Source organism: Rhinolophus sinicus, linkage group LG07, assembly GCF_036562045.2.
Source record: "Rhinolophus sinicus isolate RSC01 linkage group LG07, ASM3656204v1, whole genome shotgun sequence".
Taxonomy (NCBI): Eukaryota; Metazoa; Chordata; class Mammalia; order Chiroptera; family Rhinolophidae; genus Rhinolophus; species Rhinolophus sinicus.
In genome coordinates, this window is record NC_133757.1 from 125871788 (window position 1) to 125888808 (window position 17021).

The 17021-nt window shown below is 41.2% G+C and overlaps 1 protein-coding gene across 4 annotated transcripts in view; it reads left to right on the forward strand.

Moving 5' to 3' along the window:
• PRSS12 (serine protease 12) overlaps positions 1–17021 on the forward strand; it is a 98470-nt gene that overhangs the window by 19461 nt on the left and 61988 nt on the right. For all 4 annotated transcript variants that reach the window (XM_019744510.2, XM_074338567.1, XM_074338566.1 and 1 more), the window contains exon 3: positions 16836–16942. The gene's annotated coding sequence lies outside the window, so the exon portion shown is untranslated. The remainder of the gene's footprint in view (positions 1–16835; positions 16943–17021) is intronic.

Sequence of the window (17021 nt, forward strand, 5' to 3'; positions counted from 1 at the left end):
TCAATCATCCTGAGCTAGCTGCTCAGACCCACTGCACAGTACAGCTGGGGAGCTGGGACACGAGGTGACTCACCCAGGAGCACACAGCCCGGGAGTAGGAGCGTGAGCTTACACGGCCCAGCTTCCTCCCTACACGGGTCTGTCTGTGTAGTAAGAGGTCAGGGCTCCCTGAATCACACTTTTAGGGATTTTCTGAGGACAAATAAACACGTTTGTAAAAAGATTTGTATCGCAACCTGGACCACAGGGGTGAAAAACTGAGCATCCGGTGTGAGGTGGCCCGTCCTGGATGCTGAGCCTGCTGGGCCCTGTCGTCAGGTCTCATCGCCTGCCGTGGACCTGGGGCAAGTCACCGACCCGTCCAAGTGTCTTCCTTCCAACTGGAACAGTAATGTGTCTACCTCGCAGGAATTTGAAATAGGGACCTACTGCTTTTGGAGTGGCTAACCTCAAGATGTGACTGTCTGCACAAAGCTAAAGTTCTTTGAGAATCTCCAAATTTATGATCATACAATTATATAAACAAAGCAGTGTTTTGCTCCTGACGTGATCAGTTCCCTCTTTAGTGAATTAAAGCTTGGGAAGCCTGAGGGAAATGGTAGAGGGAACATTCTAGTCTAAAAGAAGCCGCAGCATCTCTGAGGAAGGATGGTTTCCAGGCTGCCTCGTCATGTCTGTCTGCGTTCTGCGTGGTGACGACTTCCGCTGCGTGGGACGACTTCCGCTGCATGGTGACGACCTCCGCTGCGTGGTGACGACTTCCGCTGCGTGGTGACGACCTCCGCTGCGTGGTGACGACTTCCGCTGCGTGGGACGACCTCCGCTGCATGGTGACGACTTCCGCTGCGTGGGACGACTTCCGCTGCGTGGGACGACTTCCGCTGCGTGGTGACGACTTCCGCTGCGTGGTGACGACTTCCGCGGCCTGTTTCCACCGGGACCAGGGCGCCATTGTTCCCCTTTAGCGTTAAGGTGCGAGGTTGCTTTTCTGCTTTGGATTCCACCAGTTACCTCATCTGGTTCTACAGCGTTTTAACAGCGACGTAACTGTTCAAGTTCCACGACCAGCGGCATGAAAGGAAATGGACAGTCTCGAGGCAGCGATGTTTCAGATGCCGGAGTGCTTGGAATCTGCCCCTCACGCTGGTCCACGAAGTGGGACATTCAGTTCTCCGTGTGCCCGTGGGACGAAATGAAGGTCATGCTCTAAAACTTTTCTCTACTGTAACCAGTTTTTACTGTTGTATTGCCTTTCTTTTCAATTTAGAAAGATAATAAGAGAAAATTACAGGGGGAGCTGTGTTTCTGTGTCAGTGTTTTGAACAAAGCAATCTACTGAGTCTCTGACATTTCTTAGAAACCACCCACATGATTAAAAAAAAAGTTTGCTGCTCCTTAAAGAGCGTTTCATTTAAAGAAACTTCAAAATACGAGGAAATGCGGATTATGAACCCTGCTGTGTGGCGGGACTCAGGCAAAGCGCTCTGCCACCCTGCGTGCGACGGGCCTGCTCACCTGCGACCGCGTGGAGCGCGTGGGGACAGGCGCTGCGTCTGCGAGCAGACCGCCCTGTTAGAAGTGCGGACAACTTGACGTGAGGTTCCTCCTCCGCAGTCGTTTTTCCGGGAGAGCGCCAGACCCTGGGCCCAGGGCCGCTGGTTGCTGGCTGAAGAGCCAGTTGCAGCTCCAGAGGGGGAGAGAGCGACATTGCACGCAGGACAGTGCAGGCTGCGCACGCGTGCCAAGCGGGAGCCCAGGGCAAAGGTTCGCTCTACGGCTGCGGAGGTCTGCACGTCCAGCTTGTTGTTCACTGAGTGCTGTTTCTTGGAAGGAAAGTGCCACTGCTCGTCAAGATCCAGTCAGGAATACAGGGCCCATTCCAGGCAGTTCAGCGGAGGGGATTTAATAAAGGAACTTGTTACAAAGGTCCTGGGGCCACCGCGAGTTTCTGTCCATAGCGTCCTCACCATAGGACTGTTTCTTTCACTTAGGGAACAGATCTTTTCCAGTTGTTTCTTTCTTAGGAATATTATTTCCCACATACAGTCTTTAAAATATGTTTAACACAGTTACTCTAAAATCCTTTCCTCACTTACATTTCCTTTTCAACCCATACTCTGAAAAAAATACCTTTAAAATTATAAAAATCCACAATGCACATTTCAGAAATAAAAAAATAATGTAAAGAAAAAAAACTTCAAAATGCTAGTTACCACCCAGAGATACTACTTTCATTTTTGGTTGTAAAGCTTATAGAAAAATCTGTGTAGGATCATACAGTCTTGTTACTAGCTCCCCCCCACCCCCATCCAGTGAACATGTTTTGGTTTTTTACTATTACATTAATGTTCTTCAGAGACTTTCCCTTTGGTGGCTTCAGTATATTCTAAGTTTCTTTTCCATTTTCCTACTATTGGACATAGAGTTTATTTCCAACTATGTTGTTTCAAGTAAAACTATAATGTAATATTCTTATAAACAAGCTTTTTTTCTACTGCTTTGATTATTTCCAAACCTAAGAAAGTCTTACCCTCTGTCTCTTCTTAATTAGATTTGTGAGAGGGGGAAAAATCAGCTCTAATCATCACTTAAATATGAGTAGTGCTAAATGGCATGGATTCCTAAAAATAAAGGAAAATTATAACTTTAAAATACAATTATATTTAACAGTCAGTTCCAGCAACCTCTAAAGACCTTGAAAATGCCCCTTAGTCACCTCAATGTTCTCTTCATTTTCTGTTTTCCTTTTAATGAATCCAATTTTCTACAGTATCATTCTGCAAATAAAAAACAAAAATCTCATTCTTTTGTATAGATTTTCCACTTTATTCAATACTGTAATTAGAGACTATTATTTTCTACTGTTGTGATAAATCGCATTTCAGTTAAATAGTAAACTTAAATATATATACCCTTATACTTGATATCGTTTCTGTGGGGAAATGTGTTCAGAGATCCAAATGCACTACAAATGAGCTCTGAACAATGCGATTGGCTTGTAGGTGAAGGACTTACAGTATCTCAAAAAGTAACCCATATTTAGTTAATCTCATGATTTATAGTTCATATATTGCTAAATAACATTGTGCTTAGATATATAATTCATCAGATCAAACATGGATAGCTGTCTTTTCTAAGTGATGTATGTGTGCGCATTCACTACTGGAGATGGTGGATTTCCTGGAGGATCTGGCCTTTAGAATTACTAATGACCCTTAAATTAGGTTCATCTCCCAAAAAGAGATTATAAACCATAGCGATGCAGATCCTGAGTGAGCTCTATAAAATAGCGTAGTCACCTCTGTCCCCTGTCCCCTGCCCTGCTTTATTTTTTTTCATAACACTTATCACCATCTGGCTTATATATATCTTTATATTTATATGTTTATATATATATATATATATATATATATATATATATATATATATATATATATATATATATTTATATTTATATTATATTTATATATATATTATATTTATATATTGTGTGCCATCCTTCACTAGACTGTAAGCACTATAAGAGCAGGACATTTTTTTCTTTCTCTGCTTTATTCACAGCCTAATACAGAATAGGTGCTTAATAAATGTCTGGTTTGAATGAATGAAGAGTGAGTGAATAAATAGTAAACATTCTTTGTTTGTAAATTTGATACAATAGAAATAATATATAACAAAATATTGAAAATTCTGTAAATAAGCCCAAGTTTAAACACTTGCAAGTGTCGTGCTTGTATTATCTTACAAAATTGAATGTGTCAGATCTTTAGCTAAATCTGTACAGGAAAGAAATATGGATCTCAAAGCCTACAGGAAAAAAATAACACATATTTTTCTTTCCAAGTAAATTGAAGAGTTTTGCATTAAAAATATGAAAGAGACATAACTCTTTAAACCAAATAACATTGCTTAGGATTTTAGAATGTGGTTGTTCTGACCTTCATGGAAAGTCACAAATATGTTTTTCATTTAATACAGACTTCATTTGCTATATTCTTATTAAGTAAGCTAAAACTCCCACACCATAAAAAATTACCCTTAAACAAGAATAGTTGGTATTTCAAATCTTATGAAAGTTAAGAATTCCCCACAGTGCAAAAATAAGCTGTTCAGTCTTTTTTTGGAGGGACAAGGCTACAAAGAAATAATCAGATGACCAGGGTCAAACCGAGTCTGTCTGTATTTTCTGACAACTCTCATGCATAGGAATACATTTGTCACTGGGTTTAACAGAAGTTTCCAGACAAAGCTAAATGAGGGAATGGAATTAGAATAGATTTTAAACAAATGTTTATTGAAATCCACAGCTGTATTCATTGTTGGTAACTGGATCTCCAAAGCAAAGTAATAAATTTAAACATACAATAACAGGAATGACTTTGTTTAATTTATAAAAATAACAAATTAGATTGGAAACAATAGAGGAAGAATCATCAATATCAGTCAGTCTCACATCTGAAGCCTTTGTTTTATGCCTCCCTGAGAGGTGAACCCAATGCCCTACCAAGGATCTGTATCACTACGGTTTATAATCTCCTTTTGGAGATCAACATAATTTAAGGGTCACTAGTAATTCCAATGGCCAGATCCTACAGAAAATCCACCATCTCCAGTAGTGAATGCACACACATACATCTCTTAGAAAAGACAGCTATCCATGTTTGACCTGATGAGATATATGTCTAAGCACAATGTTATTTAGTAATATATGAATTATGAAACATGAGGTTAACTAAATAGGGGAAACTTTTTGAGATACTGGAAGTATCTAGTTCTCTGTCTCTTTCCCACTCTTGCCTTCCTTTCAAAGCCCTTCCCCACCTCTCCCAACACAGACATGCTACACATGCCCAGGCCTGCCTTTGGTGTAAAGCTATTATCTTACGCTTATTGTTGGCAAGTTATCTTTACTAAAAGACCTAGTCACAATTATTTCATTAGAACAGTTACAATAGCTGCTCGTTACTACAGAAGGGCACATGAATAAAAAAGTAATTCCCTTTTTTGTAGTTGTTCTAAAGTGCCTACCTTGTAAAGAAGGCAATTTTGCCATTTCCTGCAGGAATCAGAATGTTCACATTACTGATGGAGTAGGAAGAATTTTCCTGTTTAGTTTGGATTTTGGAATCACAGAAAGGCATTTTTATCAAAGGCCAGAAAACCATCAAGAAATTTGATTCAAAAATTGCAATGCTATCAAGTCTGTGTTTCATATAAGAAAATAATTAATCTAATATTCCAAAATATGTAAAAGTATGGATGCAAATATTGCTGAAAGTAACAACCTACCAAGACTGAATCATGAAGGAATAGTAAATCTGAACAGGCTGATTACTACTGGTAAGGAGATTGAATCAGGAATCAAAAAACTCACAATAAACAAAAGTCTAGGATCAGAAGGCTTCACTGGTGAATTCTACCAAACCTTCAAAGAAGAATTAATATCAATCCTTTCAAACTCTTTTAAAAAATAAAAGAGGGGGTAGCTTTTCCAAATTCATTTTTTTAAAAAGGTTTTTTTTTTTTTTTTTCATTTTGTTTTTGTTTTCTATTGGGGAATATTGGGTAACAGTGTGTTTCTCCAGGGCCCATCAGCTCCAAGTCATTGTCCTTCAGTCTAGTTGTGGAGGGCACAGCTCAGCTCCCAGTCCAGGCACAGTTTTCAATCTTTAGTTGCAAGGGGCGCAGCCCACCATCCCATGCAGTAATTGAATGGGCAACCTTGTTGAGAGCTCACGCTCTAACCAACTGAACCATCCAGCAACCCCTCCAAACTCATTTTATGAGGCTAGCATTATCCTCATATCAAAACCAGATAAGGACAACACAAGAAAATTACAGGCCAATATCCCTGTTGAACATAGATGAAAAATCCTCAAAAAAGATTAGCAAACCAAATCCAACAATACAGTAAAAGGATTCTACATCATGATCAAGTGGGATTCATTCCTGGGATGGAAAGCAGGTTTAATACCCATAAATCTGTCAGTGTAATGCACCACATTAACGAAATGAAGGATAAAAATCATATGATCACCCAAATAGATGCAGAAAAAGCATTTGACAAAATCCAACATTCATTTATGATAAAAGCTCTCAACAATGTGGGTATAGAGGGAATGTACTTCAGCATAATAAAGGCCACGTATGTGACAAGCCCACAGCTAACAGCATGCTCATTGGTGAAAGCTAAAAGCTTTCACTCTAAAATCAAGAACAAGACAAGGAAGCCCACTCTTACCACTTTAATTCAATATGGCAGTGGAAGTTTTAGCCAGAGCAATCAGGCAAGAAAAAATAAAATCCAAGTTGGAAAGGAAGAAGTAAAACTGTCACTATTTGCATATGGTATTATATTATGTATAGAAAATCCTAAAGACTCCATCAAAGAACTGCTAGAACTAATAAATGCACTCAGTCAAATTGGAGGCAACAAAATCAGTACACAAAGATCTGATGTGTTTCTGTACACTAAAAATGAACTGACCAGAAAGAGAGATAAAATAATCCCATTTACATTGCTTCAAAAAGAATAAACTACCTAGGAATAAATTTAACCAAGGAGGTGGAAGACCTATATATTGAAACCTACAAGACATTAATGAAAGAAATTGAAGAAGACACAAATGGAAAGATGTCCCATGCTCATGGAACAATCAATTTTGTTAACATGTTCATACCATGCAATGCAATCTACAGATTCAATGCAATCCCTGTCAAATTTCCAATGGCATTTTTCACAGAACTATATCACACAATCCAAAAATTTATATGGAACCACAAAAAAAAACAAAAACAAAAACAAAAAAACCACAAAAAACAAAAGACCCAAATCACAAAAGCAATCTTGAGAAAGAGGAACAAAGCTGGAAGCATCACCTCCCTGATTGCAAAATATATTACAAAGCTACAGTATTTAAAACAGTATGGTACTGACATAAAAGCAGACACATCAATCGCTGGAACAGAATAGAAAGCCCAGAAATAAACACATGCATATATGGTAAATTAAGTTATGACAGAAGAGTCAAGAACATACAACAGGGAAAGGAGAGTCTCTTCAATAAACGGTGCTGGGAAAACTGGACCCCTATATTATACCACATAGAAAAATTAAAATGGATTAAAGACTTGAATGTAAGACCTGAAACCAAAAAACCCTTAGAAGAAAACATAGGCAGTAAGCTCCTTAACATGGGGTTTGACGATGATCTTTTAAATCTAACACAAAAAGCAAAGGAAACAAAATCAAGAATAAATAAGTAGGACTCCATCATACTAAAGAACAGCTGCACAGAAAAAGGAAGTCATCAACAAAATGCAAGGCAACCTACTGAATAGGAGAAAATATTTGCAAATTATATATGTGATACGGGTTTAATATCCAAATATATTTATATATATAATATATATTTATATATTTGGATATTAAAATATATGTGTGTGTGTGTGTGTTTGTGTAACTCATACAACTCAAGAGGAAAAAGCAAACAATCCAATTTAAAAATGGGTAGAGGATCTGAATAGACATTTTTTTCCCCAAAGAAGACATACAGATGGTCAACAGGTATATGCAAAGATGCTCGACATCACTAATCATCAGGGAAATGCAAATGAAAACCATAGTTCTAGCACTTCTCATCCATTAGGATGGTCAGTATCAGAAAAACAAAAAAATAAATGATGAGTGTGTGGAGAAATTGGAACACTTGCACACAGCTGGTGTATAAATGGTACAGCTGCAATGGAAAACAGTACGGCAGTTCCCCAAAAATTAAAAACAGAATTACCATACGATCCTGTGATTCCATTTCATGGTCAACATGATAATGGCCTAACTTCATAAGAACAGTTTCAGGTTCATAAAATACCCCTCCAAGGAAATGTGTTGTATTTACTTAACTTTTACCACTAGTTAGGTTACTTCCACTTTCTTATCGAGTAAGTAATACAGCAATGAGTAACTTTGTATCTGTTGACCATTAACACACAAGAAACCACCCCCAAATTGTCAATAATCCTGTTGCTGCTCATAATTTGGAAGTAATTGATTACATTCCAAAGGTATATAACACTTTAAGGGGTCCTATTTTTAAATAACTAAAAATCATAAAGTATGTAACAGCTTGAGGAGAAGACAAAATATTTTAAGAACACTATGATATCTATAAAATAAATTTTATCTAAATTGGTAATTTCATTTAAACATAAAATACATGAATCTAGATATAAAAAGTAACATCAAGAAGACAATGTTGATTTCTTCTCATAAACTTTGGGATCTTGAATGTAAACTGTCCTATGCTAAAGGAAATAAATAGATCTTAGAAGTTAGGGTAACTTTTTCAACTTCCTATTCTGTTGCTGGACAGTCATACCTCCTGACAGACACACACACACACACACACACACACACATGAAAAAATATTTTGGATATATTTAAAGTAAAAACTTTAGAACATGTAGTGGGGAAATGTATTTAGAAAATGTATTGTTACTGGGCTAACAATACACATTTCATGTCTTCAGAGATTGAAAGTGGGAACTAGCTGTAAAGACCCAGTAGGCAGCTCTGCTCATTAAGAAAATTGTGGGTTGTGAGTCTGTGAGGCAAAAAGCTTTGATTTATTTCACTTCAGTTGCTATTTAGAGACACTTGTATGATTGTAAAATGTCTTCTGTGGATGTAGTTGATCTATTTGATTTGTTTATAGGAATAAAGATAACATAGAACCTGAAGAGGTATTACAGCCTTCAGTGCTGACCAACCATTTAGTGTTTTTCTAATTATCTTTCTTCTCGCCTCTCTGTATTTAGACCATTTAATTCAGTTAGTGTTTGTTTTCCCATTGAAACTCCAGCACACCCTCTCCTGTGAACCCGTTGTGGAAAGACTTCCTCTGTGCAATCCACTTCATGTGATACAATGAGAGCTGAGCAGAAGGGATTGGTTAGGCATAACTTACATTTACTGCATAGTCAAACCTTAATTATTTAGTGGTGGGTTGTCCTTTGGGGGGATTGTACAAGCACTTTGTTTCTACTCTGTCTCACTGTTGCTGGCTTCTTAGCCATTTCACTAATCATCCGTATATCTGTCAGAGTGGTTTGGGGATAAAGTAGAGGATCATGTTTTCCATCATTTTGCTATTTCTTAGAAGGTTTCATAAAATCTTTATTGAATGAGGGGATTGAAACGTGTGTCAATCAGTGGACTTTAATGTTTTCATTACCCGTTTTATTCTCTGTCTCTCAAGGACAGTTAGGTATGTTTTGAAAACCCTAAGAATAAGAACGTGTCTTAGTGCATTCGGCTACACAGACTTGGGGGGGTTGGAGGGGCCCTTATGAACAGCAGACAGTTACTGCTCCCAGGTCTAGGGGCTGCACGTCTGAGGTCAGGCTGCTGCATGGTCAGGTGAGCGCTCTTCTGGATAGAAGCTTCTCCTCTGCAGACTTTCTGTGGTTTCCTCACCTGCTGGACGGCGTTACGGATCAGTGGGGTCTCTTTGGTGAGGGCACCGACCCCATTTATGAGCCCTCCCAACCTGTCACTTCTCAAAGGCCCCACCTGCTAATCCCATCAACTTTGGGGGTTGGACTTCAACATACAACCTTGAGGAGGACAGACTCTCAGACAATAACAACACGGTTATGCACATGTACAGTTTTAATGGATGTTGCTATATTGTCCTACAAGAAAGTTCTACCAATTTACAGCCCTCGTAAGTGGTGTCTGTATGAGAGTACCTTCCTCTCTAAGTAAGGAACTGGTTGGAAGAAGGGAAAGGGAGAGAGATTTACCTTTCACTCTATCCATTTGATTTTTTAATCCGTGTACTTGTTACCGATTCAAAGAAATTATTTAGAATGCAGTCATGTGCTTCGTATAGATATTTCAGGCAGCGACGGCACATATGTGGCCGTGGTAAACCATATCGCCTAAGCGTATGGTAGGCTGTGCGCCCAGGTACAAGTCCTCTGCATCACGGCCGCACTGTAATGAGCAAACCACCTAACGATGCATTTCTCAGAACATACTCCTGTTGTTAAGAGGTGCGTGAGTGTAAATGAATACATTAGAAGCATCATGTTTTTATGTTCACGTGTGTGTATTCTGTGTCATCGGTTTTCAACCGAGGATGCTTTTGCCCCCCAGGGGACATTTGGCAAAGTCTGGAGATGTTCTGAGTGGGTAGATGTCAGGGGCGCTGTTATGTATCCTTCCATGTAAGGACAGCCCCCCATCAATAATAAAGAACTCTCTGGCCCCAAATGTCAGTAGTCCTGAGGTTGAGAAAGCGTTCTGTATACGTATGTTAAAGAGGAAAATTGTAAACGCCTGCTCGTTACTAGACATTGTCAGGGTCCTAGGCACACAAAGAGGGATCACAGCCTCTGCACCCCAGTGGCTCACAGTTCAGGGTGGGAGTGAGGGGTAAGCAAATAACTGTAGGCATGGGATACATTCTAGAATAAAGTACAAACAAGTCACTGAGGAAGAACTAACGTATCTATAAACATTCATTCAGTAGAAAGCCACCTGGTTGAAACATCAATTGAATTGAATAATTGAAATGGAAACATCAGGTTTAGAAGTTCTTTCCCACCGAATCCTTCAGGTTGAGGATGCAGCATCTTATTCAGAGGCCTTAAGGCCCCTGGGTCCTGACACGCGGGCAGTCAAGGAAAAGCAGCTGAGGGGAGCCCTTAATTTGGTGCTGACAACTGTTACTCTATTTCTGTGCCGAATAACACATTTTGAAACTTGAAATGAACTCAGTCTGTATTTTAAAAAGAATGTGTAAGTCGTGATTAAGTTGTAGCTGTCTGAAAGAGATGGCTATCTTTTATAAGAACAACAGTCTAAAGGATTATCATGGTTTGCATATTTTCTCTGCGAGTGTCTCCATTCTTCTGAGAGTCTCACAAGTGCAGTTATATTTCATCACCAGAGAAAGGCCAGACTCTGAAATCCACTGGCTTTGTTTAGGGTTTTTTAAACTTGAGTGCTCTCGCACTTCTGCTTCGGTTTAGTTTTCGTTGGCGAGTTAAAAAGGACCACACACATCTGTCTGTCTGAAAGTCACCAGCAGTCTCGTGCCTTCCTCACTGCGTGATGGCTGCCCACCACTTCACCGCTCCAAACCTCAGGATCTTTATGGAAAGTCTCTATCTCGCAAGAGTTGCTGGCTTGATTAACTGAGATAGCTCCTTAAATTCAATGAGCACTGCCAGGCATCAATCAAATGATGGGCACTGGTTATTATCCAAATGGCACAAAAAACAGAAAGCAGACTTTTAAGCCACTAGTCAGAATAGTGCGTGTGCAATTTCTCTCCCAGAATTTATCTATGTATTTATTATAGTCAGTATTTGTGTAAAAAATAGGCCATTCCCTACCTTTTATTTGACACCTTTGTAAGTGCTGGGAGAGCTTCACAGTCCGGTGCTGGCGCTCTGGGTTGAATGAGCTCGCCTGTGCCGGCACTCGCTCTTGCCTGTTGATGTCTGTCTGCCGCTTTCCAGCTAAGTTCACATCTTCTATGTAAAACCCAAATGGTTTTTGAAAATTTCCCTTCTGCCCTCATTATCACGTGAACTAAACCTCACTAGTAACCTAAATCTCTCGAGCAATGAGCCGCCCTCAGTAGCTTGAAGAAATCCAGTGCTGTTCTGCAGAGCTCATTTTGTCCAGAAACAAAAGACTTCTTCTTGATTGGAATTTCAGCAGACCAAGTGGTGTAACAGCACTGCAGTAAAAATGCAGCTGCATTGTTTCATACTTTCTAGAAAAGTTGAGATAAAAATCTCGCAGTTGCATCGATACTTTATTGGTACTTTATTATTTAAATCTCAAACTGGTTTTGTTTCACTCAGAAAGGTGAAATTTTAAATTTCATTTTAAGTTTCCGTAAAAAGTTGTATTCTTATAAATAATTTTCATAGAAACCCTTATATTTCTCTTCTACTTATGTTAAAATATCTACTGCATGCCTTACTTAAAGACACGATAGTTTTCTTAATGTTCATATTTTATACCAACCTATTTTAATGAGAGTAAACATGTCATGACTGGATTAAAGATTAAAGGAGGTTAAATAACAAAGAACATAGGCAATTGAGTTGTTTTTCTTTGTTATGATAAATATTGGTGATGGTAACAGTGGAATAGAACATAAATAAAAGGCAACCTATTTTCTTAACAGCCTAATGGCTTTAGAGGGACAATTAAAGATCCAGTGCGTCAAGGGAGATGAGGGCACCCCCAAGGTGGGAGGGTGTTTCGTAGAAAGCGGGGGCCTGGTTTCTGTCTTTCCTTCGGTCCCAGAGAGGAAGATGGGAAACAGATCCAAAGCTGCTTTTATCTTTCTTCCTCCTCTTTTCTCTTTATTCCCTTCCTGAGGTGAAAATTTCGGAGCTGGTATGTCCATTATACAAGCAACAGATTTCAAAGGAGGGATTTTTAAAATGATAGAGGATGTAGTTGAAAGAGGAAAACCAACGGGGCAGGGCAGGGACAATTTCAGGCTGAGTAAGCCGTGTCGAAAAACACCACTGACATGGGCATGGGAAGAGACGGAGCATTCGGAGTGGGGGGGGGGGGATGGCTGAAACCACGAGGGGAGAATAGTCTGGGGCTAGATGTTTAGAAATCACCAGAAGAGCAAAAGCAGCAAGTGGGTAACTTGATTTTCCCCCAAACGACACGCTCCTGCCAAGTGTTTATCAAGTTCGGGAAGGCCAAGCCAGAGAGAAAGTTGTTGGCCACACACGCAGAAGAGTCTGAGCTGCCCACCCCCGCTGCTCATCGGAGGCACCTGTCCCAACCTGCCCTCTGCCTTCACCTCTTCCCCCTCCTGGAATTTTCACCTCTTCCCTCATTCCTTTGGGTGACACACCAAAGAGGGTGGGTGTCTTAAAAAGCTGCAGCTCAGACTGGGAGATGGAGAAGATGCCCGGGGCGCTTTCATTGTGGCACAGAGGGATTTACGAAATTAACTGCTTGCAAACACTGAGCCTGGTACTGCCTATACGGGGATTGTCGGCCAGGCGGAAACAGTAGGGAGGAGAGTGTGTCACACAGCGGTTGTCCTGCAGAGGCCACCTCCTGGGACCAGTAGCTGGAAAGCAGCAGACAGGACCGCAGGCCCTCGCCCCAACTCAGGATGCACACTTCTGGAGAGGACAGAGGGTGCTTGGAGGGAGGGACATAGACAAGCAAGGAGTACAGGGTGTTCCGAGCCTTACCTGTGCACATGTGGCCTACCTGGAGCAGTGCCTGTTCATAGCCAAGACTGGAATGGGACTGGATGGGCTTCCTCACTGTCCTGGCCGGGCTGTTAGGACAGTCCCTTTCCAAGCTTCATTGCCTGGAGCAGGCTGGTGGCACTCTCCAGGGCCCAGCGCTAATACCTTACGGGACGCATACTCACTGCCAGTGGCTCTGAGGACCGACTGGGGTCATATGTGGTTGGTTCCCACCTAGACCAAGGGCATCATTTGGGTCAGAGTTGACTAGCCATCGAAGCTTAGTGCAAAATGGCAAGTAATTCTAGGGCATAGTTTAGTACTGTTAAAAACAAGGGCTGTTGTTCTAATCAACACTGGGCTAGAGTCCTCTGGAAGGATATTTATAGGGAGGAAATGGACCTTAAATGATTGGTAAGATTTTAGCAGGTGGAGAAGAAGATGAAGACATTGATCCATTCATTTGTTCCTTCAGGAGATGTTTGCAGAGCATCGTGGGTGCCGTGCCGAGCACCAGGGATTCTGTGGAGAACAGAAACAACAAGGTCGCTGCCCTAGTGGCGCTCACCTTCTTTAGAGGCGTGTGGAGTGAGACAATGTCGTGGAAGAAGGAAAAGATCCTTTCAGATGGTGGTGGGGGCTATGAAGGAGAGAGAAAAGGTAGCAGTTAGGTAATCCGGCTGAAAGGGAAACGTGTTTCTGTAGTGTAATGTGGAGGCTCAGGGTCTGCCTCAGGGGTCCCCGTAGGCACATACTGCCTGTGTAGATTTACGTGAGGTCATTCAACTCTCTGAACCTCAGTGTTCTTTTCTTTCTTCAGTGGGATAATAATGCCTATATTACAAAGTTTGGGAAGGATTAATAAATGTGCATTCAATGAATGGTTGATAATGTGATTAGTGCAGGAGCTTGGACATAATGAGGGTTCAGTTGCTTTCATCTCTTATTTAACCTAAGTTGTCAGGACAGTTACTTTGACTCTTCCCTTGCCTGTAAATTTTGTGCTGCTAAACTAAGCTTTGAATATGAGCTAGTGTTCAACAGGCAGACAGATCCGAAGGAATAAGGATGGATATTTATAGAAAATTGTGAAGTATAAAGTCATAGCTTTCGGACTATTAATGGATCACAATCAAAACTGAAAATCAAGGTGTTGTTTATCTTCTTAAACCTGATGTCACTTTCAGGTTTTTGTGTTGATTTTCAGAGTTTAAACATTTTAAACTCTTCAAGTGATCTATTTCTTCACAGGTTCATTCCTTCTGCTTTAATCATTATATGTCCTGTAGAGCTAGTTAAATTCCAAAGGTTAATGTCATTCAATGTTGTTGTTGATTTTTTGAAATGTACCTAACATATTTCTGAAGATAAGCATTCCACAAGACATATGCATTGCATTAACAGGCCGTCTTCCTCCACAGAACACAACCTTACTAGTTAGTGTTTCTTATTTCAGACTCTTAGATGAAACCCAGCATCTTCCATAAAAAGCTTCCTTTGCTCAGACTAGCTGTAAGCTCCTGTGTAACTGGCCCTACATGCCAAGTGTTGCTTTCCTGCTGACTGACTGACCATATTTCATCTTTCTGATGACCATTTGATAGCAGAGAACTTTTGGTCACATACAGAGCCTTTTTACACTGGGTAGGGGTTTCTAAGCCTTCGGAAAATAAAGACTAGCCTAGAGTAATGTCATATTTTCAATGCCCTGAGTTTGTTACACAATTCAGGTATAAATACTGCCAATGAGTCTCTGTTTCAAAACTGTATCGATCTTTCAGTCCCAAAATGAGGCCGTATGTCCTTCACAATGTAGCTGTTTCATGGAGGGGAGCGGAGAAAAAGAAATGCTTTCTGATTTCAACCGTACCGGAAAATTTTGTTTCTAGTTGTTACAGCAGTATTATGCATAAATATAAGCCTTTTGGATGCTTTGAGGGGTTTTGTTTGGGTGAGGATGGGTGGGAAAGCAGCAGTAAATTAAGCAGTAGCTTAATTTCTTGGACAAGAAACTCTGTTGCGTTACAAAATACTGGGAGTTGTTAGTTTTACAGATAGTGAATACAATTAAACTGAAAAGGTTTGTAATCGCCTCCTCAAAGTAAACTGTGGCTATTTTTGTTTTGCTGTATGTTCCTTTGTGTTTAGCAGTATTCTGACATGGACAGCCTTACGTCCAAGTGATAACTTCTCAGGAGGCGTTCCCTGTCCACATTCCTGCTCCCGTGGGCCCAGTTCAGGGGTGCCTGGAGTCCCACAATCCCTTTGTCCATTCCATGCATTCTTTGTCCCTGTTCAGATGTTAACTCCCCACGGTTGACACATTAAGTCTTATCGGACAGCCGGGACACTTTGGAGACTTATACTGGGAGGTCTGAAGCTGAATTCGTTGGTAAAATCAATTGTTTTCTTGCAACCAGACAAAGAGCAAGCCTCAGTCTGCTCATACGTAGAGTGAGAGATGTAGATGTGGGGAAATTAAGACAGATTTGCTTACCGATGACCCTGAGGTTCATGGAAAGTAACTGTTGAATTGACAATGTACTCCCAGGACATTGAGCATTTGGGAAATACATGTAGCCACACTGCACATAAGTATGTGTGTAAATTCTCTGTTATAGAGCAAGTTTGCAGGACATCCCTATGGTAGCCAGCCTGAAAGATGGTCCCCAGTGACCCCACCCCGTGTAGCCCCCTCCTACAGAATGTTGCACGAGTGTTGCTGCGTTACTGCTGACATCAGGTGATGGAAGTCTTTGACGCTCCGGTCTTGGGCACTCTCCTGGACCACCCACTGGCACTGGGGGACACCAGTGCCCCGTAGTGAGCGGTCCTCTGGAGAAGTCCATGTGGTGAGGACCTGAGGCCTCCAGCCAGCTGCCCCCTGAGTGAGGCTGGAGCAGCTCCTCTAGCCCAGTCAGGCCTTCAGACGGCTGCACCCTCAAGAGAGGCCTGTGCTCAAACCACCCGGCTACGCCACTCCCAGATTCCTGACTCTTAGAAACTGCAGGAGATAAGACACTTGTTTTAGGCCCCTGAGTTGTGGGACAAAATTTGTTATGTCACTATAGATACTGACACAATTACCCATGCATCATTAGTCTCCAGAATCCATACGCTGGAATACCCAGGAAGCGTCATAATTTAGCATAAAATTCCTGCCAGATAAAAATGTATAAACCAGGTGTCGTAAACTCACATGCTTACAAGTCAGACAGGTCATGCCCGGGGTGAGCTGAGGACGGTTCCCAGGTCTGAGGGTGGGAGCGGCTATAGACATTTGTTGCCATGCAAGAATTTGGGGTGCAGTATTGCCAGATCTTTTGATTTTTCAAGGGGTAGTATACATAGATCAGTGTCTTCCCAAGCTTTTGGTGCTCTCTAGATAACCAGTCCAAGCTAACCATATACTATGTCTGTCCTTCCCCAGTGATTGTTTCTGGAACAGGCATGGGAACCAGTAATGGCCAACAAGGTGTGAGGGAAAATCTCCTAGGAAGCTTCCGGGAAGGATGCCTGTTCCCCTAAAAGAGAGGCACAGAAAGAGCACGGAAAGAACGAGTGTCTTTTCTTCTTCTGAACAGGGGCTCTGTCTAGACAGAATGTCTTCGTATTTGCTGGAGTCTGAGGACGAAGGCAACACTGAGATGGCCAAGCGGACAGATGGGGAGCCGGGGGCTCAATGGCACAGGTAGGCACAGCGCAGTCACCCCCTGGAGAGCCGCTGCTTCCACTGTAGGAGGCCATGTCGTCCTTTAAGATACTGTATC